The following is a 25,391-nucleotide window of genomic DNA, read 5'->3' as shown; positions in this document are numbered from 1 at the left end:
ATTATTTGTTAAATAAAAAATAACAGAAATGGAAATTTGAATGGAAATGGAAATTTGAGAAAACATTTGCGCTCATGTATCACATGCCATCCAAAATGAAAGCCAGGAAAGATCATTGATTCAGTGTAGTTTACAAAACATGTAAAGGAATTAGAAATACAGTAGAAATGGGAATAACTGCTGCTATTGCTGCTTTATTATCATTACACAGATGCATTCATGAAACAGGTAGTTGACATGAAGGAAATCCAGCATATCTACCCAGGATATGAGTAGATGAGTAGGCTACAGCCACACAGTTTCGAGGAGCTGATGATATTTTGATACGTACAGAAGCACTCGGCGTCAGGAAGTAGGGCCACAGTCACAGGTATTTAGAAGCAAGAGTACCATCCGAGTGTGAAGGACTGACAAGAACAAGGTGGTATCCCATTTCTAAAGAGATAGACATTACAGGTAGAACTAAAAAAGGAACCCTGGCAAAGGTGAACAAATGAAAAAATGAATTTCCGTACCAAGTTATGAGATGGACATGCCTGGATCAGAAACAAGGGTGGATACATGAAGGCTGTGTCCTCGACCTACAGCCAGGATGGGCCCCATTTCTGAAGAAAGAAACAGAGCCAGCCATTAGGTTGAAAAAGGTCCAGAATTGGGAGGATGCTGGAAAACAGCACACCAGAGTGAGATTTTTTCCAATTAGTTTTTGTTAAAGTAGGTAAATGTCCTACTGACTATACTACTATGCAACTGCTCTCCAGTGTGGAGCCAGACTATTTGAATACAACAGTCCTGAGACACAGGTATCATTTGCTTTGCTGCTCATGGGGAAGGAACCAGGGGAGCCAAGGCACAGGAAAAAGGAGCAGTTGTGATCCCCTGACTAAAGCCCCTCGTGTTCATGGTGAGAGAAACTATGTTTAAAACATATTTTTAAACACGATCATCGGACTTTCTCTTCTAAAAATATAACATGTAGCAGCATGTAGTTCCTCTGTATAGGATTTGAACACAAAAACATGAAATTAGTTTCTTAATCATTTTCTTTATAAAAGTTTTGTGCCAAGATTAATCAGGGACCAAGAACTCTGATTTTATCCAAAGAATAAAGAACCTACAGACACTAGCACAAGCCCAAGCGGCATCATTGCGATTCTAAACCTGAAGTTAGGATGTAAAAACAATGCCTTCTGCAGTCATTCTTCTAGGCATATTATAGAGAAAATCGCATTACTTAAGGATGCATGTGCATTTACACTGGCACACACATAACTCAGATAATCAGATGTTCTAATTAATATGCATAACTTGCTACTTTATAACTGTCACATGCAATAATCAGTTGCATTTTCAGAGCACTATGGAACCACGGTGGAATTACGAAGTGTTGGAAATAGAAGGAGGTAGATGTAGGGGGACACACAAAGTAAAGGGTAGACCTCAAACTTCTTACTGCCCATCCACTATTTTGTTTCTTCTAAATATTACATTAGTACATTCCATGCCTGAGTGGATATAACAAAGTGGAGAAATTCAGAGTCATAGTAGTGTGATGAAGGTTTTGGTTTTATATGTCAAGAGGATTTATTTGAGAAACTCCAATTGGAAGGGAATTAACTAAAAATAGCCACCAAAAGAAGTTTTGTGATTATTGTGCTTTTTTTTTTATTTCGAAGTAGAAATTCTAAGTCATTACTTTGTTTCATTAAGGTGTCATGATGATGGCAATATCTCTTGATTGAACATATACATTATTCACGAAACCATGAACTATGTAAAAGAAAGACCTAGTAAGCTTAGAAATAAGAATACTTTTCTTTTTTTTTAGCTTTGAGCAGCAGGACTCTGCAGCGAAAAGCCCTCAAGATATTCAAAATGATGAAATGAAAGGGGAAAAAAGGACACTTATACAGCTTATATCTCTGACTGCTTAGATATCTCTGACTGCCTATTTAATGCTTTAAAAATAATGTATAATGTCTTGGAATAGATACTTGGGGGACAAAAAACCGCAGCATTTAAAACTTACTGTACTGTAATTCATGACTGATGCTGCAAAGCTTAGTGAAAGAATATGTGGCCTTATCGATGTGCTAAGCACAGAATAGTTTTTCTCTTGGTCCTTCGACTCCGTATTTGATGACTGCTAAAAAGTCCACAAAAATGGAGGGTATCAGTCTTCATCAACTCTTTAATTTTCTTTTTATTTTCAGTGAAATTCGACAACTTTAACTTTGTAACTATATAATTACTTAAAGAATTAAATAAATGGAGCAGTTTTTTTGTCTTATGCATACATTAGTATATGTCTATCTATATACACAACAGACATATGCTACTATAAAAATGTATAGGGCTTTTTGTTCATTTAAGAGAAAACTACAAAATAACAACTGAAAAACATAAAAAGTATAGATCCAATTTTATCTTTTAACTATTAAATAAGTTAAAATGCCTCATTACCCAATGCATTAACATACTAAGAAAGAAAAGATAATTATTTGCCTTTATGGTTGTTATGGCCAAGTAGAATTATATAAAATTTACAATTTAGAAGTCCTTCTAATGTCATAAAATTCTATAGTTTTTTAGATTACCTTAGCAGACAGTATAAAAGGCATTTGTACTAAATTTATGTTTTATACTTATGACAGACAGTATAAAAGGCATTTGTACTAAATTTATGTTTTATACTTATGAACTAACTATAGTACTCTTTAACCAAACTAACCATAACTAATCACTCTTTTCTAATGAAGTTACATGGCTTTAAACAAATTTCACTGGCACAAAATGTGGTCTTGCATTTTCTTTGCTGCTTTGGCAGTAAAAACACATATTGGGCATCTTCATGCTCAAGAACGTTAAGATGAATAATTCACATTGCAGAAGGTTCTTTGTTTCTCTATTTGTGTGTTTCTACTCATATGCAGAATGAGCTGTGCACATAGTCTGATAACAATGTGATGGACGCATCAAAATGACCCCTCTGGAAAGTGATGTCAGCATCATGGCAATGTAAGGTGTTCCTCATATTTATTCCCCTTTTTAAACAATGAAACAGATACCCATCAACAAACAAAAGTGCTTTTGTGGGTGTTGTGGGATCTAGCACCAGACACCAAATGTCCCGGGAGAAGTCTCACCCACCTGTGCATCCAATAATAGGCACACAGACCTTGGTATAAGGTATGGAACCAAAGGAGACAGTGAACATGTTAGACCTCTCTTGCCGCCGTTGGGAAAAAACCTGGAGAGTGTTGACTGGGCACATACCCACACATGAGAGAGAATTTTCTGAAGCCTAGCCTTCCCTAGGGGAGATTCCAGCACACCACTGAAGGGAGGAAAAAAAAAAAAACACACACACACACACACACACACACACACACACACACATAAGTTTGTTCACAGAGGAGGCAGCAGTAAAAGAAACTTTCCTAATGCCACCCTCCCCACCAAGGAAACATTGCATGGGGCTGCTCTATCCAGCAGCACTGACCTCTTCTGTGTGTGGTGGGGGGTGGAGGGCAGGTGGAGAACAGTGAATGATCATCTGGTCATCTCAGTAGTTGTGTGGGATACCGACATAGAAAACATTTCTTTCCAGCAATACCTAGAGGACTGACATGGAACCTTCCTGACTTGCGGGAACGGAGGAGATCGGGAAAGAGACAGATAGGGGACTTGGTTTTTGCAGACTACTCAGTAGAAAGTCCACTAGCCTCTGGGAATAACATACCCTGGGAACTCTGTACTAGGTCCACAGATCTGCAGGCACCATCCTGAGGGGCTAAAGTCACAGCTCCCCCAACCCTCTGGCAGGTTCTTTGTGTGCACTCCTGAGTGCTGTGGCAAGAGAGCTCTTAAACAGATATACACTCAGAAAATAGGCCACAGTCTTGTGGGCCAGAAGAAACCACAAATTTGAGCGATGGTGCCATCTTCTGGAAATAAAACAGACTTTTCCAGTAGCCAGCCTGATGACTTGCAAGAACCAGAGACTCAAAATGCTGCCACAAGAGGGAGCAAATACAGTGGAACAGGTAGGCCCATACAAAGACGGATAAAATCCCATATGATAAAAACATCTTCTAACAGAATTCCTAATCAGAAGGCAATTAGCAAAGACTTAAGGGGTGTCTTCCACTTCAAGTGTGAAAGCAGCAGCACAAAACTAAAAGAACATGGAAAATCAAGGCAACATGCCATCAAAATGCAAAACAGTTGTTTTGGAGAAACGCAATAAGCCACAAGAAAACTCAGACAGTTCAAAGAGATCTTGGGGGGAAAAAAAACGATGAAAATGAGAATTTTTTTCTGAAGAGATAGAAATCATAAAAAAGGACCAACCTGAGATTCTGGAGCTAAAGACCTCAATAAAATGAAATGAAAAATGTAATAAAAAGGCATCTGCAGCAGAGTAGAGCAAACGAAAGATAGAATAAGTCAGTTAGAGGATAAGAATTTTGGAATAAACCAGTTGGAAGAGAACAAAGGAAAAAGAATGAAAAGGGTTGAAGAAAGCCTACATGACCTGTGGGATTTCATCAAAAGAACAAATATTGGAATATCTGGGATTCCAGAAGGAGAAGAAAGGGAGGAAGGAGCAGAAAATTTATGTAAATAGTAGCTGAGAAATTCCCAAACCTAGGGAGAGAATTGGACATCTAAGTTTACAAAGCAAATAGATCACCCTTTCTATTATCTCAATGCAAAACAAAAAACAAAAACAAAAAAAAACAAAAAAAAACCTCTCCAAGATACATTATGATGAAATTGTCAAAGATCAGGGATAGGAAAAGAATTCTTAAAACAGCAGGGCAGAGGTGGGGGAGGGGGAGATTGTAACCCTCAAAGGAACCCACATTAGTCTATCAATGTATTTCTCATCAGAGAGAGTGGAATGACATACTCAAAGTGTTGAAAGGGAAAGAGAAAATGCCACCCAAGAATTCTCTAATCAGCAAAGTTATCTTTCAGATACGAAGGAGAAATAAATACTTTCCTAGACAAAAGCTGAGTGAGTTCACCACCACTAGACCTACATGCAAGAAATTTTAAGAGGAGTTCTTCAAGCTGAAATCAAAAGACTAATCAGTGAATGAAAACATGAAAGTTTACAGCACACTGGGAAAGGTAATTATACAGTCAGACTTAGAAAACTAAATCTGTACTAGGATGATGGGTGAGTTAACCACTTAACTATAGTATAAAGATGAAAGGAAAAGAGTACTAAGAGTAATTATAGCTACTGTGATATGTTAACAAATACACAAAATAAAAGAGGTAAATAATGACATCAAAAATACGAAAGGGTGGGAGTAAAAGGGCGAAGTCTTTATAGATGATCACAGTTAAGTTGCTATCAGCTTAAAATGGACTATTTTATCTATGAGATGCCTCATAGTAACCACAAAGCAAAAAGCTAGCATAGAAGACAAAGAAAGGGGAAACAGAACATACCAAGGAAAATCACCAATTTACAAAGACAAGCAAAAACAAAGGGAAAAGGAAACAATGGAAATACAAAACAATAAGATGACCTTAGTAAGCCTTCACATATCAATAACTCTAAATGAAAATGAACCGAATTTACCAATCAAAATGCACAGAGTGACTGGATGGATAAAAAAAACAACATTCAAGTTTATGCTGCCTACAAGACTCACTTCAGCTTTAAAGACACACACAGGCTGAAAGAGAATGGATGGAAAAAGATATTTCATACAAGTGGAAACCAAAAGAAATCAGGGATAGCTATATTAACATCAGACAAAATAAACTTTAAACCAAAAATGATAACAAAAGAAGGTCATTATATAATGATAAAAGGGTCAACCCATCAAGAAATATAACAATCATAAATATATGTGCACTTAACACTGGAGCACCTAAATATATTAAGCAACTACTAACAGATTTTAAGAGAGAAGCAACAATACAGTAATAGTAGAGGAATTGAGTACCCCACCCAAAGCAATAGTTAGCTCATTTGCTAGACAAAAAAAATCAATAAGGAAATGACGGACTTGAACCATACTTTGGACCAAATTAATCCCAAAGACATTTTTGGAACATTATCTCCAACAGAAGTAGAATGTATGTTCTTTTCCAGTGCATTTGGAACACTCTCCAGTTAGACCATATGATAAGACACAAATCAAGTCTTAGCAAATTTAAGGAGACTGAAATTGCACCACGTGTCTTCTCTAGTCACAATGGTATGAAGCTAGAAGTAAACAAGAGGAAAGCTGCAAAATCTACAAACATGGAAATTAAACATTAAAACTGGTTTCCTGGAAAGGCAGTGGATCAAAGAAAAAATTAAAAGCAAAATTAAAAAAAAAATTCAAAACAAATGAAAATGGAGACACAATATACCAAAAGCTATAGATGCTGCAAAAGCAGTTTTGAGAAGGCAGTTTATACTGATACTCCACTGTTATATTATACTATTCTTAGTTTAACTAAAGGTTTGTCATATATGAGAAAATAGAAAAATCTTAAATAAACAACCTTACTTTACACCCCCAGAAAATAGAAAAAGAACAAAATAAGCCCAAAGTTAGCAGGAGAAAGGAAATAACAAAAATCAGAGTGAAAATAAATTAGAGACAGAAAAAAATAGGAAAAAATCAATGCAATTAAGATCTAGTTGTTTGAAAAGATAAGCAATATTGACAAACCTTTAGTTAAACTAAGAAAAGAAAGACTTAAGTCAGAAATGAAAGAAGAGGCATTACACTGCTTCTATAGAAATACATAGGATCATAAAATGGCAACAATTGGATAACCAGAAGAAATGATATATTCCTAGAAATATACAATCCACCAAGACTGAATCAGTAAGAAACAAAATTGGAATAAGCCAATAACAAGTAAAGAGACTGAATCAGTAATCAAAAACCTCCCAACACAGAAAAGCCCAGACCCAGAGGGCTTAATTGAATTCTACCAAACATTTAAAGAAGAATTAATGCCAGTCCTTCTCAACTCCTTCTAAAAAACTGAAGAGAAACAAATGTTTTCAAACTCATAAGACTAGACTACCCTGATACCAAAAGCAGATAAGAAAACTATAGACCAACATCTCTGATGAATATAAATGCAAAAATATTCAACAAAATATTAGCAGACCATATTCAACAACATATTAAAAGGATTATACATCATGACCAAGTGGGATTTATCCCTGGGATATAAGGGTGGTTCAGCATGTGCAAATCAATCAACTGATAAACCACATTAACAAAATGAAAGATGAAAATCATATGATCATCTCAATAGATGCAGAAAAAGCATTTGACAAAAACAACATTCTTTTATGATTAAGACCCTCAACAAACTGGATATAGAAGGATAATACCTCAACATAATAAATTATATTATGACATAATAAATGTCATATATGACACATTCATAGCTAATATTACACTCAATGGTGAAAAATTAAAAGCTTTTCCTCTAAGATCAGGAAGAAGACAACGGTGCCCACTCTCACCACTATTATTCAACAAAGTATAAGAAGTCCTAGCTAGAGCAATTGGTAAGAAAAAACAAAATCCAAATTGAAAAAAAAGTAAAATTATCATTATTTGCAGATGATAATATCTTACACATAGAAAATCCTAAAGACTTGTAACTAATCAATGAATTCAATAAAGTTGCTGGATATAAAATTAGTGTACAAGAATCAGTGCTGTTTCTACACCCTAGCAAGGAAACACCTGAAAAAGAAATAAAAGTATCTCACTGCCAGTAGCATCAAAAACAATAAAATACTTAGGAATGAATTTAACCAATGAAGTGAAAAATCTGTACAGTGAAAACTGTAAGACCTTGATGAAAGAATTTGAATTTAAGAAAAAGAAATGAACATGGGGTGGGAGGGAGAGAAAGGCAAACCAGGAAACAGACTCTTAAAGACAAACTGAGGGTTACTGAAGGGGAGGTGGGTGGGGGATGGGTTAAAAAAAAGAATTTTAAAAAGACTCAGATGGAAAGATACTCTGTGTTCATGGATCATAAGAATTAACATTGTTAAAATGTCCACACTACCCAAGCCATCTATTGATCAATGTAATCCCTAACAAAAGTACAATGGCATTTTTCACAGATACAGAAAACACAATCCTAAAATGTGTATGGAAACACTAAAGACCCTGAACAGAGAAAGCAATCCTGAGAAAGAACAAGGCCAGAAGCATCACACTTCCTGATTTCAAATTATACTACAAGTTATAATAATTAAAACAATATGGTCCTGGATAAAAATAGACCCACTAGACCAATGGTACAGAATTAGAGCCCATAATTAAATCCCCACATATATAGTCAACTAATACTTGACAAGGGAAGCAAGACCACTCAGTGGGGCAAAGATAGTCTCTTCAACAAATGGTGTTAGGAAAACTGAATAACTACATGCAGGAAAGTGAAATTGGACTCCTATCTTACCATTCACAAAAATTAACTCGAATGGATTCAAGATTTAAACATAAGGCCTGATACCTTTAAACTCCTAGAAGAAAACATGGGGAAGAAAATCCTTGACACTGGATTGGGCAATGACTTTTTGGATATAACACCAAAAGCCACAAGCAACAAAAGCAAAAATAGGACTACATCAAACTAAAAAGCTTTTGCGTAGCAAAAGACACAACCAACAAAATGAAAAGACAACTTATAGAATGGGACAAAATATTTCCAAAATATATACCTGTTGGGTAAGGGGTTAGTAATACAAAATATATCAAGAATTCATACAAGACATAACAACAACAACAACCTAATTTTAAAAATGGGCAGAGGAGCTAAATAGATATTTTTTCCTAAGAAGACATCCAGATGGCCAACAGGCACATGAAAAGATGCTCAACATCAATAATCATCAGGCAAATGCAAATCAAAACCACAATGACATAGCACGTCACACCTTTTAGAACGGGGATCATCAAGCTACCTGTATTTTATATTTTCATGTAAATATATATGCAAATGTATAGCAAATGTAGGCAAGAATGTGGAGAAAAAAGAACTCTTGTACACAGTTGGTTGGAATGTAAATTGGTTCAGCCACTGTGGAAAACAGTATGGAGGCTCCTTAAAAAATTAAAAATAGAACTGTCATATGATCCAGCACCTCCACTTCTAGCTATATATCTAAAGAAAATGAAAACAGGAGTGTGAAGATATGTATACACTCCCTTGTTTACTGCGGCATTATTCACAATGGTCAAGATATAGAAACAACTTCAATGGATGGATGAGTTGATTAAAAATTTGTGGTGTATAAACACAAGGAATATTGTTCAGCCATGAGAAAGAAGGAAATCCTGCTATTTGCAACAACACATATGGACCTTGATAGCATTATGCTACATGATACAAGTTAGAGAAAGACATATACTGTATGGTATTACTTAAATGTAAAATCTTAAAATATAAAAAAAAAAACCAAGCTTGTAAACAGTAGAATATAGTTTAGTTCAGGTTTTTTGTTTTTTTTTTTGTTTTGTGTTTGTTTTTTGTTTTTTAACCAGGGGCTCGGGAAGAAGTGGGGATGACTCTTGCTTAAGAGTCTAAATTGGGAACTAGTAAATAAGTAAGTCCTGGAGAGCCAATACACACAAAGCATTGTGCTTATACTCAACAATACTGAGCTATAAACTTCAAGGTTGCTAAGAGACTAGATAGTAATTATTCCTACAACAAAAAAGAAATGACAATTATGTGAAGATAGGAGGTGTAAGCTAATGCTAAGGTGATAATCATATTATAATGTACAAATGTATCAAATCAGTACATTGTACACATTAAAGCTACACAATGTTATATGTCAACTATATTTCAATTTTCAAAAAAATGACCACTCTGCCTGGAGATAGTTTCACTAATCAAATCAAGAAATATTTTTTCAGTCAAAAGGCTGAGACTGTTTCTACCAGTGCATGTATTTTTGTCTGAAGTAGTTGTGTGTGTGTGTCTGTGTGTGTTTCCATGTATGACATGCTGACATGCTATTATCAAGCTATTTTGTAGATCAGTGAGTTGTTCTTCCTGAAGAGACTACTATAGTATAACTGGGTGATGTTAGATAATGCACGTGAGATATAACCAATGAGGGTAGAACTTGGCATTTCCTAGAAAGGGCCTGATAGCCCAGAGTTTGGCAGTGGAAAAGAAAACACACTAATCTATTTGGGAGAGTGCCCAGTATTTGCGAAGTGCTTAAAAAGATGTTTGCGGAATGAACATGATGAAGTCTTGAAGATCAGTTACTATTTTTCTTTGTAACAGGTTACGCTCATGCTTCTCTCGTCTCTTCCAAATTGAAGACTTGATCTCATGTGTCGCTGTTGAGAAAGATGGTGGTACTAATACCTATCTAACTAGGTTGTGATGAAAATTAATGAAATATATCTCAGATGCAACTAATGAGGTATTAGGATGCTATTATGCATGGATGGGAAACCACGTAGCCCTGTGTTTGGCATAGTATGTCGTCTCATGGTGGACAAACATTTTCCCCTTCACTCAATTTCTTACTTCCCCTAACTGCAACATGAAACAGGACCCTCATCTTTCCTTCTTTTTATGGCAAAAAAAAAAAAAATGTATGTTCAGCTGGGTATCTTCAGTGCTATTTAGTTGTTGTTTTTTTTTAATTCTGTTAATTTACAGAGAAATTGCTTAAAAATACATCAAGATTTTTTTTTTTTTTTTGAGAGAGAGAGAGAGACAGAGCACATGAGCAGGTGGGGGCGGGGGACGCAGAGCAGGAGAGGGAGAGAGAGAATCTTAAGCAGGCTCCACGCACAATGTGAGCCTGACACGGGGCCCAATTTCACAACACTGAGATCATGACCTGAGCCGAAATCATGAGTTGGAGGCTTAACGGACTGAGCCACCCAGGTGCCCCAGAGATGTTCTACTAAAGCAGAACCTTCTTTTCATAAAAGGCCAGACTTCTTAGTTTTATTCTCTATTATCACTTACATAATTTAGAAAACTGTGGTGATATTCGTTCTGCACATTTTGTTTTGCATATATATTTATATGAAAATATAAAATACAGGTAGCTTGGAAGTTCAAGTTCATTATTAGCATTTTATAGTGTAATAAAGAATTCTCATTAGATAATGGACAGTTGTCATACTCCATGATATATTTTCAACTGAAACCATCTGTTCCTATAAATGATTGCTGTGACATACATGGTGTTAAATTGCATTGTTTGAAAGTTTGTGAAAATTAAGTAAATGGCCCCTTTTAAATATAACCATTACACTTTTCAAGTATGAAGGAAATCTTATACATAACCAAAATTATGGTAGCCATGCTAGGTATTATTTTTCAAATTCCTTAAGCATTTGTGTGGTTCTTTTGTTGTCCTGCACTATATTATTTTTTTCAATTATATGACCATTATATTTACTTATATAAAACCATTTGCTGGTAGGTTTTATGTAACCTTTAAGAGGAATAGATTCAAAGGTAAGTTTTGTGAATATAAATTGATGCCTGTTTTGTTTAATACCAAACTCTCATCATTTGAATCATGCTTGGCTGATAATAGGCATTTAGTTAATATTTGTTGAGTAAAGGAAACACTAATAGATATATGTTGAATGTTATGGGTTACCTATCAAAAATTACATAATTTGAAAATTCTTCAGGCATTCCATTTCCAAGGAAGCCAACTCTCTGTACTAGTGGAAAAGAGTTGAATAACATGTTTCAAGCTTACTTATCTGTCTTACATCACTTCTCAAATAATAAAAGCCCAATCATGACTATCTCAGTCAATAAATGAAGTTATAGAATACTAGTATATTCAATACCCTAGAAAGTGGGAAGAGCAACTGTATTAATATTATCATTTTCAGAATGAGGAAACAAAACCATCTTAGCTAAAACTGACAGAGTTGAGGCTAACACTCATTCCATCTTGTTCCAGACCCCATGCTCTTAACCTCTAGGCTGTGTTACTTGTTCACTCCCTTCACTTCCCTCGGAACATCCCAGCATTCAGGGATTCTGTGATAGTACAATGATGGTAACCCTCACTATTTCAGAAAAAAAAGTACTCAGGTCAATCGAACAAAAATGATTGAAGTTAACCAGAGCAATAAACAAACTGGAGTATAGTATATTATCCATTACTCAAATACATACTTTATGGTAAGAAGAAAGAGGTAAAATGTAAAAATGATCTTCAGGGGAGGGACGAAGGATAGCTGCACTGATCTGGAAAGGTCATACACAAATAAGAAAACTGGCAAATAAAACCTTCCATAAAACTAAAGGAAGAAAAATGAAATTGAAATAAAAGTGGCATCAAAACCATCTTTTTCTTCTTACACTAGTGAGCATTGATTTTTTAAAAAATATATAATTTATATCACTGGATTCAATATGCCTACCTTAAGTAAAGCAGTTTTTAAAGATGTGCAAGTACTTGTGTATTACAAGTACAGCTCTGAGGGCATGCGGTCCCCATCAAGTTATTATCTGCAAAATGTTTCTCAGCGGGAGATTTAATCTTCTGTATAAACTGACAGCCTCCCTTTGACTGTTCTTTGTGTTGAGTTTGTGCTGGATTGAAGCCACGCCCAATCATTCATTTTCTTTCCCTGGCATTTCTCAATAGCGTGCCCCTCAATGCTTTGAGTACAGCATTTCTAGCATATAGATAAGAAGACTCATATACATAACTAGAAGATAGTATAGGAAATACGCAAAAGAAAACATTAATTTTTCCTTAATTCCTGGCGGAATTTGTCAGCTTCACTAAAATTCTCTGATTAAACAGTCTTCAGGGACACACTTTTTAAAACATGTGTTTGTGACTACAACTTTCTAAAACTTGTAATGAACTTATTTTGCTTGAACTTTATGAGGAAATCTTGAGTTTATTTCAGATTTTGCTGCAGTTTCATAATTTGCAAAGCTTCCACTGTTTTGATTCCACGTTCTTTTATATCATTTGATAACGTTTCAAATATCATCTGAGATAAAAACACCATTTTTAAAAAACGTTTATTAGTTAATTCTCATCCAGTCAACTAAAAAGCTATCACATCGAACTTACTTTAAAGTTGATGCTAGATAAAAATTGTCCACCACTAAAATGTACAGATGCTTCAACAGCTTAGAGTAATGCTAGCAAACATGCCACAGAAAACATCCTTCTCCCTTCTGGAGAAAACAACTTACTTGACAATTATAAAGTTGTCATTAATGACCAGGACTTTGGGATCATTCCTGGGCTGCATTTGCTGGGCTCTGCAACTTACTCTGATCTCAGACACATTGTTGGATCACTAAGCCTCAGTTTCCCTATCAGTGAAATGAGTAATAACTGTACCTTCCAGGTTTATTGTGATCATCAAACAAAATAATATATGAAATTTTTGAAACTCTGCTCAGCACATGGTGAGAGGTCAGTAAATTGAACTATTAATGTAGTATATAAAGATTTCATTGTCGGGGTGCCTCCTGGCACAGTTAGTTAAGCCGCTGGCTCTTGGTTTCCACTCACGTCATGATGGCAAGGTTGTAAGGTTGAGCCCCTTGTTGGGTTCTGTGCTCAGTGAGGAGTCTGCTTAATACTCTCTCTCCCTCTCCCTCTGCTCCTCCCCTCTTCCTCTCTCTCTCTCAAATAAATACATCTTTAAAAAAAAAGATATCCATTGTCTTAGTACTATACCACCAAAACTCTCTAAGACCTTGATTACTCTTATTTTATAAGTTGGTTTTAGCACTTACTATATCTAACGCTCTTTTGACCAAAGTAATACTCTATGTGTGTTACTATCCTGGCAGCATGCTGAATTTAAACTATAAAGCAGTACTGAAATCATCACTTAGGTAAATTGTCATTGCCCACTGCCATGTGAACTGTTCTTAATATAACATATGATATTAACACCTTCATAATTCAGAGGAAATGCTATAGCTGTTGATGATATTCGTCTCTTTATGAGGTAGGATCTGGGAAAATCAGTGCAAGTGCACTAGGAACACAAATATGTGCATATAACCATTAAAAAATAATTGTTTGCTTTCGTTTGTAGCAGATGTTGTAATTTGCAAAAGCAAGTTGGTATCTCTGAATCAATTTTTTAAATTATACAATAATTATAAATTACTTTAAAAAACGCTGACCATACACAATGACATACATATATTATCCCATATTTACTTCTATTTTTTACATTTCACATTTTAGATTTCGATCTTTATCTGAAACCTATTTTATAAACGTGGTGAGGTAGATTCATCATCATTTCACTACTGATTTATAATGTCTACGTTGTCATATACTAAGTTTACATATATGTGTGATCCATTTCTCAGCTTTCTCTCAGCTTTTGTTTTTATCCTTATATAAATTCAAAGATACCAGTCACCAAAGCTTTGTAATAACTCTCGAAATTAAGTAGAGAAAACCCCACACTACTCTTCTTAATCTTTTTGGCTATTATTGGCTGTTTTCTATATGAATTTCAGGATGTACACACATATGTATAAACCTTTTAGGATTTTTTTGGAAGCTGCATTGTATTTGTAGATTACTTTAGGGAGCACTGACCTCTTTATGATACGGAGTCTTTCAATTCAAGAACACGATATATTTCTGCATTCAGAATATTCGATACTAAATTTATACTTACTTCTAGGTGACTTGTTCATTTGGGGACAGTATTTTTAAAATTATATTCCATTTTGTAATCACTTGTTGTCATTCTGACTTTTCATGAGCAACAATGGAAGTAAGGTGACAGGAATGATATTTTCAAAGTGCCAAAACTAAAATATTGCCAATCCACCAGCAGATCCTTACTAAAGAACATTTTAAAATGATATAGAAAAAAATGATTCCAGATGGAACTTATAAATTTCAAGAATGAACAAAAATATTAAAATATGCTTTTAAAAGTGGACACATATTATTAAGATAAAATAATAACATGCTTAAAATCATATAGAGTTTAAATATATAAAGCAAATTTATATATAAATGAGTAGCATATGCATCAGGGCAGGGGGGCAGAGGATGGGATTAAAGCGTTCTTAATGTCCTATTTTTTAGGGTGTTCATACAGATATTAACGTTAGACTGCACTTTGATAAGTATGCTAACTATGGCAAAATAAAGACCTTAGTAAGTTAGAGAGACAAATCAAGAATAGAAACAGAAGGTTCAATTTCCAAACTAGCAGACAGCAAAACATAGAATAAGAAAAAAACATTTCAACAAATTTAAGATAGAAGGACAAAAAATACAACACACAGGACAAATCAAGAAATAAGATAAAATGATAGGAATTAAATCCAAATATATCAGTAATTGCAATACTTCTAAATGGACTAAGTCAAAAGACAATTATTATAAAGTAAAGGGATGGAAATACATATCAATTAATTAAAAAAATTAGTTATGTTAATATCTAAGCAGAATGATAGGTAAAAAAAAAAAAAAGTGCTAGGAACAGGGTATCTTTGTAATGCTAAAAGCTTCGATATACCTGTAACTTGTTATGATTTTAACTTGTTTGCAGTGCACTCAAGAACTTCAGAATCACACTCTTGTCAGGCACATGAGATAATTTAAGAAGATTTATCATAAAAAATCTTTAAAAAGGAAATCCATCCTATTTCAAAGAACTCTGAGCATACAGAGAATTTTCTCTGACATCAGTGTATTTAAAGCAATAAGAAACATTTTATATAACCAGTGCTTTAAGGAAAATATCCTAATGGATATTAGAAAATATTTTTAATTCAATGAAAATAAAAATGCTACAAATTAAAACTTGGGTAATATAATTAAAGCAGTATTTAGAAATAAATTAAGACCCTTAAATACATACTAATAAAGAAAATCAGCTTAAATTTAATGAACCAAGACACAAAAACAAAGAGAAAAAAAAGTAAAACAGTTCCAAAGAAAAAGGTAGAAGATAACAGAAGTTGACGAAATAGAAGCATTTGCAAGAGAGGTTCAAAAAAAAAAAAAAAGCCAGAAATTGATTTTTTTAAAAAGATTTATTTATTTATTTTGGGGGGAGAAGTAGAAGGAGAGGGATAAGCTCCTCATTGAGAGGGGAGCCCTTCATTTGGCTCATGGTCATAACCCCGAGATGACCTGAGCCGAAATTGAGACTCAGACACTTAACAATTTGAGCCACCCAGGTGCCCTGATTCTTTTTTTTTAAGAAGGAAAAAATAAATTTGGCAAACCTCTGATTTAAATACCTAAAAAAAGAGATAATTCACAAATTACCAAAACTCACAATGGAGACCCAACTATGGGCAGTCAAATAACAAAAGTGTGTTATAGATAACTTTGTGCCAATAAATGGGAGATTTTGGATTAAATTTACAAATTCACAGAAAAAAAATAACATGATAAAATTATCTCATAATGAGCACAGATGCAAAATATCCTAAACTAAATACTAGTAAACTGTATTCAGCAATGATAATGCTAATTTAACAAAAGAAAATATACCATAGGAAAATTGGTTTGTTCCAAAACACAAGGTAGTTTAATTTAAAAATCAATGAAGAACTCATCAGAAAAATGGATTAAAAGAGAAAATGCAAATGATTACTTTAGAGTTATTCTGAGGACCAGGTGGAACAGTGCAGGTGAAGAGGTTGTTTTGTTTTTGTTTTTGTTTTTGTTTAAGCTGAACTGCTGTTAAAGAATTATTCTTGCTGGTTCAGGCTGCTGTTGTCTGCCTCTGCTTTTATTTAAAAAAAAAATTGCAAGTAAGGTGTATTGTGAAAGCCTTGATTAATTTCTGTAGCAATTGCTGCTTTAAGTTGCATTCATTTAAGCATCTTTCAAGTCTAATGGATTAGAAATCTTGATGAAACTGAAGGGGAAATGCTTCAAAATAAGAGGGAAAGGTAGAAGCGTACCTAATGAGGAAATCCTGGTAGTATTTTACTTTTACAAGGATCTCTTGTTTTATTTCTAATAAAGACATCTTTTGACAAGCACCCTTAATATGGAAAGTGCATTACTCATTTTGGTCAGTACGATCTATAGTCTTGTTGTGGATATAAAATGCCATTGATTTTACGAGGGGTTGTATGTTTAAATCAACTCAGCAGTACCCAAAGCAACACCAATAATAGATAATTATACTCCTTCTTTCTAAAATAGCATTTCCCAAGAATTTCAATTAAGTGCATAATAATAATCTCATGGAAGGGTACAATTCCTAATTAACGATGGGACTTTACCCTTTTGTTTCATGAAAGCAGGTGATTACTAAAGTACCGTGTTGGCTGCCTTGTGTTTGTTTGAGCCCCTCTTCAGAGTCTGAAGACAAATGTGCCTCTGTCGCCTGCTTCTTTGTGCTTTTTTTTCAAATGAACAGTGTTTTTAAGATCTTCAGTGTTTTCCTTTTCTCATTACTTTCTAATCCTCCTCTATGATTTCTGTCCTATCTCATGTCTCTCTATGAATGTTATCAAAACAGTGTGAGTTTCAGAGAATAGGACTTCAGATCTTTTTTTTTTTTTTCTTTGCCACTTATGAACTGTAGGGCTTTGGGCACATGGAGAAAATAAGATTGATTTTTGACAATAAAGTAAGTATAATAGCACCTTTACTAGATACTTGTGACATAAATGTTCTTAGGTAGGTTTTCACTGGTTACCAATGTAAATGTGATCATGCATCCATTTAAAGTACTCAATTTACTAACTAAATTATGAAATTCTAACCCTAAAAAAAATCTTGAAAATTAGTCTCCTGGTCATAAGACATATAGTAGTAAAGAAATTATGGCAAACTGGCACCATTCTTATAAGAGCAGCCCAAAAGGCTGGCCTTTGTGCATTAAAATAAAATTTTAGAAACATAATTTACATGGTCCCTAATTTATTTGACTCTTTTGTGTTTTCTTTTGGCTTAATCACCATATATAAGTCTTTAAAACATGTGTTACCTGCCATATAGATAGTTCCTCTCCAAATACACTACATTTTCTTTCTTTCTTTTTTTTTTAAAGATTTTATTTATTTATTTGACAGAGAGAGAGACAGCCAGCGAGAGAGGGAACACAAGCAGGGGGAGTGGGAGAGGAAGAAGCAGGCTCACAGCGGAGGAGCCTGACGTGGGGCTCGATCCCATAACGCCGGGATCACGCCCTGAGCCGAAGGCAGACGCTTAACTGCTGTGCCACCCAGGCGCCCCCTACATTTTCTTTCTTTCTATGTTTGTGTCCTTAGCGATTTCACTTTTTAAATTTGTTTCTTTATTCTTTCATATTTAATAATAAACCATTTTATGTAATTTTGACTTTTGCTTTCACTGCCAGTTACTGCAGTAACTCTAGGACTTTCTTGTCATGTCCATGTATTCCTCCTATGCCTTTTTCAATCTTAAATCCTCAAATTTGCCTTTTCAGTTTGTCTCAGCAAACTGCTAATATCTACACATACTCTGCTTCCATCGGGTTTTCAGTAAATACTGACTAATGACTGAATATGTAGCTTTTAAAAATAATTACTACTAACATGGTGTTAGTATTTATTGAAGATGATTTGATGCCAGCACTGTTTGGCTTAGATAAATTACAAGATAACTACTCTTATGGCAACCACTTTGCAGATGAGAAAACAGGCAGAGGCTAAGAACTTGCCCGAATAGGCGGAGAATCTGTGATCCAGACCCAAGAATTTTGAGTTCAGAAACCCTACTCTTAACGTCAGTGTACTGCATCTATAATTCATCTTCATCATTTTTACATGTAATCTGGGTTTAATATGTAAAAATAACATTTAAGGGAAAATTGTGTTCATCTTTTCAAACATCATGATATATGTGATTTCTATAAACGTAATCGGTGAACATACTACTTCTTAGGAATGGCAAATTTGTTTAAACTTGAGTCAGTTTGGTTTTAATAAAACTTGTAATTGAAAATTATTCTCCTGGAATCAGCACCCTAACTTCGAAAAACAAAAAAACAAACAAAAAAATACTTGGGAGTTTTAAGTGTAAATGAAATTAGCTTATGTGAATTTAGTTGACAACAGAGTTTTATTTAATTAGATATATGCTATCTTTCAGAACAAGGGGCCGTTACATTTGCCTATGATATGCAAGACTCTTTTTAAAAAGCCAAATAGAAATATGTGTGATACTACATAAATGTCTCACAATTAGATGTCAAATGTATACCAACAAATTGTTCTCACACTGATATTTTACATGATAAAGCAACATTTGAATTCCAGCTGGCGAAAAAAAAATATTCTTCTACTCTCATTACAAATGATTTGTTTGAATTGACAATAAGCCTAGAAATAATAACCATTCAAATCTCATCTAACAGCTATAAGTAATAGGATTTTTCAGTAATTTGTGTTCCCCAATACTTCTTTCTTTGGTCACAGATAACATAGGCCAGAATTAAAAACAACCAATATTTCAGAGCATAAAAGCGACTGAATAGGATTTTCTTTCCCAACAATATCTAATTGAGGACTTTGTTTTTTATAACTTATGAGATCACTATTTTGCCTAACTGTAAATAGAAACTACCCAAATTATTGAATGCTGATTTGGAACACATGTAGAAAAAATTATTTCCAACATGTATTAGTGCAAGTTCACTAAAATGTAGTATTTAGACAATAGAGTGTCTCTAACAATGATATATCATGATGTGTTGTGCATACCAATCTGTTGTTACTCAGAGCTATGCATAAAGCAGCTTTTTAAAGGCATGCAGGTTTAGGGAGAAGACTGACTGCAGTTCCCTGAGCTGAGTTGAGATTATGTAAACCTTTACTGCTTAAGACCCAGTCTCCATTTAAAAACACTGTTTTACAGTAAAAGCAACATTACATTGCCATTTCCAAGGAAGAAGAGAATAACTTTCCTAAATGAATCTGATTGTAAGAAATCCAGAAATACACAATTATTCAAATTGTCATTGGGCCAGAAGACAGGTTAAGGCCTTAGTACTGGTGAAGAATACCAGAACTGTTGGATTGATAATAGATCAGACCAATTTACTAAGTAAACAAAACAAAACAAAACACAAAAATCTTAGTAAGAGGAAGGATGAAGTACTTAATGTGATAACTTTGACATCTTTTTTAAATGAGAGGCATAGATAAAGCTGAGTCTTCACCTTCTAAAGAAAATAACTCCATGGTTTTCATCTGCAATGAACAACCACAAGATTTAAAATGTGTAAATCACTCACTGTCTGTAATAGCGTCTGTCATATAATATTCTCAGAAGTTATGGGAAGATTGAAACTGTGATCGTGGTAAAGTCATAAATCATTTCACCCATAATTTTATACTAAATAGAGATGGACACTCTTTGGCAATTAATTTTATTTCTAGAAATCTGTCCTAAGGAGATAATGAGAGATGAGGTCAAAGATTTATATGCACAGATGTTCATTATAGCAGTATTTATAATAGCCAAATGTTGAAAACAAACTCAAAGTCTAATAAAAGGGAGCTGGTAAAATAAATCATTGTACATTCCTAACTACACCAGAATTCTAAGTACCAAAATAGTATACTTTCAGGAATATGTACAAATAAGGAAAATAGCTTATTTTATATAATATTACATAGAAATGTATATTTATTATATATAATAAGTATTATATATATACATATATATTACTGCTAGTTATATAAAAATATATTCAGATTTATGTAAAGGAAAATGTGAGTCATGAAATTTATGTAACATTTTGTATTGGGATAGTTTCTGGATTATGGAATTAAGACAAAACCAATATAACTTCCTATTCCTGTGCTATACAATTCTGTGACAAATTCTGTCCTGGGGAAGGGGGTGGGGTGTGTGTGTGTGTGTGTGTGTTTGCTAAGCAATACCAAGAACAAGAGAAAATATCTAAGCTGTCGTTCCTACTCCTAGAAGTTAAGACTGAACCAACTAACAGTTTACTTACCAAGACTAACTGCTTAAGCATAAAGATAGAATTCAAAACCTCTGCTTTGTTATTCCCACTCACCAACCCAGAGTTATGTCATAAATTCTGCCTGATCCCAAATAATTCCTTTACTTGCAAGACCCATCTCAAAATCACTCAGCCTGTGTGTTAGGACTATATACATAGTCTGTTCTAATTCCCATTTAAAGGCACTCATAAATTTAGCTTTGCTTGATCTAGCAGGTTATTTGATCTTTATTTTTCTAGCAATCTCTTTACATAATCACAAATGACTTTATTTTCAGAGTAATTTGGAAATTTCTCCGTGAATATGTGTTTTAATTGACTTAATACCAAATTTTTCCTCTCCGCATCTATTTTATTTTCTCCCTCTCTTCCATTCACTCTTCCTTTCCTTCGTCTTTTCATCATTTTGATTGTAAGAATTAAATGAATGTAATTTAAAACCTAGCAGTGTTTACACTTTCAAACTGTCTTAAAGGAGTACTTGGGGGTGTCTGGGTGACTCAGTCAGTTAAACATCAACTCTTGATTTTGGATCAGGTCAGGATCTCAGGGTGGTGAGATTGAGCCCCTGTCAGGTTCTGTGCTCAGAGGGGAATCTGCTTGAAAGATTCTCTCTCCCTCTCTTTGCCCCTCTCCCACCCCTGTGCGTGCTCGCTCTCTCTCAAATAAATAAATCTATCTTTTTTAAAAAATGGAGTAATTGCTACCTACTACATGACAGATCGGGAGCTCTGTGTGCGTGTGTGTGTGTGTGTGTGTGTGTGTCAAAGAGAGAGAGAGACAGAGACAGAGTCCTACTGTCTATTTGTATATACCTGTGGCTCGGTTCAGGAGAAGAGATAAAGGAAATTAGTGGCTCATTCCACTATTCCATACTATTACAATTACTATATAGTCACAAATTGTACGCATTTTTTTCCTTCTTTGATTGTAGAGGTGGGGGAGGGGTAACATTTCTTTTTTTGTGTTCTAAAGCAATTTTAATATAGAGTGTTTTTTAAACATATATAAAAGTAAGAAGCTAATGATCCTGATGCTTTATCTTTCAGTTGGAAAATATAATTTTAAAAAGAAGACCTCCTCCCTGTACCAATCCCATAGAAAATTATTTTTATAGTTTATAAGTCTTCACGATTTTTGTATGTATATCCATATACCTACATTTCATTTACTCAAAAAGGGTCCAGTTGCACTTTCACCCTACTATATTTGTGGGATGAAGTTCAATACAAATAGTGCTATGTTTTAGAGTATATACAACATTAAATTTTGATAAATGCTGTCCAATTGCTCTTCAAAATGGTTATACAAATTTGAACTCCCACAATCAAACAACAGGAATATTACTCTTCCTGCATTGTGAATAATAATAGCTATTCGCAATTTTTGTTGAGGTGAGAGATGAAAAAAAATAGCTTCTCATTTTATAAAATTTGTCTTTGAGTACTAGATTCTGAGTAGCATGTCTTATACTCCATATTTTTTTATTTTCTTTGTTAATGTATATATTTTTAAAAATTTATAAAATTTATGCTAATCTAAAAATCCTAATATTGGTTTAAAATGAAGAACTAAAATTCCTGTATGGATATATATGCATGTGTAGTATTCTGTTAATAAATATTTTTATTAGGTTAAAGCATGTGCAATTACCATTTTTGTAGGTGAAAACAAAAAATCAACAGATATTGTCAACTTCATATGATTCAACCTGATAATTCACCTAATAGTTCATATTTATGCATTTAATGGTATTAAATATTCACGCCATGTGTTACTTGGAGAATGTACCATATACCATGCTAATTTCTAGATTAAATTGATTTATAACACAAAATCGGTATGTGTTGAATCATATTCTGGAAAAAAAAAAGCACTCTTACTCATAGCTTGAGCAATTTCTCACACATACTATATTCTTAGTATAGATTTTTTATTTCACTATTTCAAAATAATTAAAAAGAATCTTTATAGAATCACTGAATGACAAGGTTCATTTCTTGATAAAAGTCATTAAATGAAGTAAGTTATTTTAAAAAGTTATCAGTTGATTACTATAATGATTAAAGCAATAAATACTTTTCAGGTTCTTAATGAGAAACTGTACCCCAGAACATGAGGCTGAGATTGCTAGAACACTAAAAATCTTTAGGGATATCTATGTGTTTTCATATTGAATAATTTATAATTAAATAAATATCTAAGACTAAATATTAAGGTAATTCTGATTTAGATAAGTATTTTTAAAAATTATTCCTAGCTGGGAAGTCTATACTTATTGCTAGATTTAATTTCAGGTTTCTTTTTTTTAACTGAATAAAAGAAACATACTTGATAGAGCCATTCTAAGGTTTGTTTTCATGCTCCTTTAATGAGATTTGAGTGCTATGATTTAATTGCTTCAATGATTCACATTTTATAATCTAAAAGGGTGATGCCTGATATTATCAAGTAATTCTTAACAACCATTCATAATAATTAAATGTTTTATTTTCCTTCTAATATAGCAGTTCAGTAGTTTACATATGATTAATAACCAAGCTCAAGCGTGTATAGGTAATGACTTCACTTATTAATCTCCTACACATAATTCTACGTAAAATAAAAATGCAATTTGTTTTAGGGAATAAATACATGTTACATTGTTTTAAAAAAGATAACAGAGTACTAATTTTTTTAATAGATAAACTACTTATGTGACTTCATTTTGGCAAGGGAATATATTTGATTTTATGATTCAAATTCACTTGTATAAATTATTAGGAAAATACGTACTTTCAGAGCATAAGACATGAGTTTTGAAGGCAGACAATGTGTCTTTTTGTCTTCTTTTGTTTCATTTATTGTCTTCCTTCAATAAATATAAATGAGCACTGTCTACACGCAGTGTTAGAAACAAAAGATTCAAAGGAGCTCTCCTCCTTCTGGAGAGACTGACATATAGATCATTATAATGCAACATGGAAAGTGCTGGGCTAGTGGGACATGCATATGTTTCTGACTTAAACCAGAATGGTCAGAATTTACTTTCTATAAAGGGTGGTGTATGTGCTGATCTTGAAAGGTGAAAAAACATCGATCAGGTTAAGAAAGAGGAAGAAGGCATTCCAGGAGAAGGAGCCAGGTATAGGAATGAACAGGAAATGAGTGATAGGAAGACGCTGATTACAAATAAATTGTATGATACTGAAGGCTGAGGACCTTTATTCTTTCCAACAAAGAGATTTCGTTTTGTAAAAATTACACTTTCTCTCCACGTATGGTAGTTTTAAGTGTTGTGCTCAATTCTCACTCCCATGTAGTAGCATTATACATCCATAGGTTTGCCAGAGCCTGACCATGGACAGAGTATGCTTCTCCACTCTTGGACTGCCCATGTGACTTGCTTTGGCCAATGTGATACAGGGAAAATAGAGTAAAAAAAGGCATAAAATGTGCTTGAGTCCTCTTTTGCTTCTGCCACTTACATAAGAAGAATATTGCCTGAATATCCATCTACCCTAAGAAGGATGAGAGATATGTGGATGCCACCCTCAGCTTGGGGTAAGTTCAGCCATGCCGAGCCTAGATCACCCCAACTACAGACAACTTATAGGCACATGAGTGAAAAATTGGTGCTCATTTTTGTGTGCTCTTGAAATTTTGTGGTGGTTGTTATGCAGTAATAGCTAGCTAATACAATTTTGAGCGTAAAAGCTGCCAAGTTGTTGGTCAACACAAATTTTCTGAATGAAAGAAATAACTTTATCTGTTGTAGCTTTTTAAGAATTTCATTTATCTAAATATTTAAAAATCGTATTAAACCCTCACATAGGGGCACCTGGAGGGCTCAGTCGGTTAAGCATCTGCCTTCAGCTCAAGTCATGATCCCAGAGTCCTGGGATCAAGTCCCGCATCAGGCTCCTTGCTCAGCGGGGAGCCTGCTTCTCCCTCTCCCTTTGCCCCTCCCCCCTGCTCGTGCTTGCACCCTCTCTCTAAAATAAATAAACAAAATCTTTAAAAAATAAAAAATAAAAATAAATAAATAAACCCTCACATGGTTCCCCTGGAACTGAAAAACAAACCAGACTCTAGCACAGAAAGGACTATAATATATTTGGGCCCTTCAGAAATGGCCTTTTATAGTCTATAATAGGAGAATAACACTAGCAACTAAACCAATTTATTGATCTTAAATTCATGAGGTGATAAATCCTGGCATGGCCACCCAATCTGATGACAGGGGTACAAAACTGAGTTCTGCCTAAATAATGACTAAAATGACAGATGCTTTGTTTATACAGCAAGACCACTTCCTGGAAAAAACAAGCCCAGATAGCTCATTGCCTACACATCTAATCTAAATTGGCCCAGATACTACCAGCCGAACACAGCACAATCAGTAGTAGCCAGAGACTTTGATCTTTT

General features: G+C 34.1%; 1 protein-coding gene and 1 pseudogene across 1 annotated transcript in view; both read left to right on the top strand.

Annotated features, from left to right (window-relative positions):
- KHDRBS2 (KH RNA binding domain containing, signal transduction associated 2) overlaps positions 1-25,391 on the top strand; it is a 539,039-nt gene that overhangs the window by 436,223 nt on the left and 77,425 nt on the right. The window lies entirely within an intron of this gene.
- LOC103664114 overlaps positions 3,935-25,391 on the top strand; it is a 50,782-nt pseudogene continuing 29,325 nt past the window's right edge.

The sequence above is a fragment of the Ursus maritimus genome, unplaced genomic scaffold, assembly GCF_017311325.1.
Source record: "Ursus maritimus isolate PB19 unplaced genomic scaffold, ASM1731132v1 scaffold_29, whole genome shotgun sequence".
NCBI classification, from domain to species: domain Eukaryota; kingdom Metazoa; phylum Chordata; class Mammalia; order Carnivora; family Ursidae; genus Ursus; species Ursus maritimus.
Note: the sequence above shows the minus strand (reverse complement) of the source record. Positions and strands in the feature narration are given on the sequence as shown.